The 2,356-nt window shown below is 31.5% G+C and overlaps 1 pseudogene; it reads right to left on the bottom strand.

Moving 5' to 3' along the window:
- Window positions 1–2,060: 2,060 nt before the first annotated feature.
- On the bottom strand, window positions 2,061–2,179 carry LOC111734835 (annotated as a pseudogene).
- Between the last annotated feature and the right edge of the window lie 177 nt (window positions 2,180–2,356).

Consider the following 2,356-nt stretch of genomic DNA (forward strand, 5'->3'; position numbering starts at 1 on the left):
ATCTCGTTTGGGACAAGAATTTGCATTTGTAACAAATTCCTAAGTGATATTGTTGCTGCTAGTTTGGGGATCACACTTTGAGTACCACGGCTCTATACTGTTTTGCATCAGAACATGTCTTATATAGATATTACTTCTATTCCAAAGGACAAATAGGGATAAAGGAACAAGTGAATTGACACTTTGTGTGGAAACAATCATACAAATTGAGTCATTCTACAATATAACTGACCTGGTCCTTTCAAAATATCATGGAAACAATTTAGGGATTTATTCTAAATTAAAAGATATTAAAGAGCCATAGCAACTAAATGCAATTATGAATCAGACTGGATTGTGATTTGAAAAAGCAGCTATGGAAGCCATCTTGGAACAACTGGGAAAATTTGAATATAGATGAAATATTCAATACTATAAAGTTATTTTTCTTAGGTGTGATAATGGCATTATAGCTATATAGGAGAACATTATTTTTAAATGTACAGGCTAAATTATTTAGGAGTGAAACATCATGATGTTTGCTACTGAAGTATTTAAATGATTTGGCAATATTTTTATGTTTCCAGTTCACATAAGGCAAAGCCTCATACGGAGGTTTGGTGAATATGGAAGAATATTATTTTTGAATACATGGGCATATACAGGTGTTTAATATTCTTTCAGCTTTTTCTATGTAGAAAATTTCATAATCAAAAATCGAGGGAAAAGTCTTGATTTTTGCTCTCTTTTTTTCTCTTGCTCATTCTTGAACAATAACTTAATTGATTGTAGAATTCTTGGTTGACTATTACTTTTCCTTAGCATTTTAACGTTATCAGAGCATTGTTTTCTGACTTCCAAAATTGCAGTTGGGGAGTTTGTTGTGAATCTATAAATTATTCTTTTGTAGGTAAATTTACATTTTCTCTCTGACTATTTTAAGATCATTTTGTTTTTGGCATGGATTTTTGTTTTGTTGTTATCTTTTATGTCTTTGGATTAATTCTGACTGGTGAATCTAAGGATTCATATTATCTATGAAAATTGAAAAATTCCCAGCCATTATTACTTCAAAGGTCACCTTTTCTCAATTTCTCTACCTTTTTCCTTTAGGATTATTAAACTTATATTGAACCTTATCTTTCTAATGTCTCCTTGTATCAACAGCTGATTAATATTTTCTATCTCTTGCTCTCTCTATATTCATTCTGGGTAATTTCTTCAAAACTTTTCCAATTTAATATTTCCCCTTTGTTTCTAGAAAATCTATTCTTAAGTGCATTTTCATTTTCAAAGGTATGTTTGCAAAGTCATGAGGAAAGGCTTTTGTCTTTGTATCTTGTTTTTAATCCCTCTTTGTGATGCCTGGTGGTACAGCAGCCACCTTGTAACCATAAAGCACACTAAGAATAGTAGAACAAAAAATTGCTGTATCCTTGAACCCTTGATGATGTCAATGAACTTTACACTAACCCTGGGCACCTTACCTTTGTACTCTTCACTACATGAGAAAAGTAAATCTCTATTTGCTTAAGTCACTATAGTTGGATTTCAGTTACATATAAAAAATTAATTCCAACTAATGAAACACCTGAAGATATTCAAATTATATTTGCATATAATGACCAAGATACTAACAATGCTTTTTTCTAGGTAGAGAAATTGCACATGATCTTTATTTTTTCTTAATACTTTGTTCATAGTATCAAAAACTTATAGCTTTAATTAGTGAAATTGTCCAGTGATAGTGGTATAATAACAACTGTAGCTTTTTTACTGATCCCTTTATACTGTGCTAGATACTGGGATAAAGATTTCAGTGTAATATCTCATTATTATCACACTACCTCATTGAATTTAATATATATAAATAAAGATAAAAATTACATATTTCTTTAATAAAATTCGAAAATATTTATTTCACTATGCAGGTACTTAGATTATTATATGTGTGTGTGTGTGTGTGTGTGTGTGTGTGTGTGTGTATTTTTTTTTTTAGGCAAGGCAACCCTTGGTTGACCTCACAGATTGCAAAGACCTTGTCAATTTACAATCTCCTATTTTTTATTTTTTATTTTTTATGCCCACAGTACCTGGTCTTCCTAGGTGGTCTTCCATCCAAATACTACCCAGGCCTGACCCTGCTTAGCTTCTGAGATCAGACGGGATCAGGCTTGTTCAGGGTAGCATGGCCATAGACTGGTACTTAGCTTATTATAAATTACAGTTATTATTATCAAATTAATCAAAAGTTTGAGAAGTTTTAATCTCATTTTTTGCTTTTTTTCAAAATACCTGAGGGTACTTTCAGGGCTGGTTTTTGCTTAACTGGTGATCTAGGATTCCATGAGGCATCTACTTTTCTTCTGAATGATAT

The sequence above is a fragment of the Pteropus vampyrus genome, unplaced genomic scaffold (assembly GCF_000151845.1).
Source record: "Pteropus vampyrus isolate Shadow unplaced genomic scaffold, Pvam_2.0 Scaffold7426, whole genome shotgun sequence".
Lineage (NCBI taxonomy): Eukaryota > Metazoa > Chordata > Mammalia > Chiroptera > Pteropodidae > Pteropus > Pteropus vampyrus.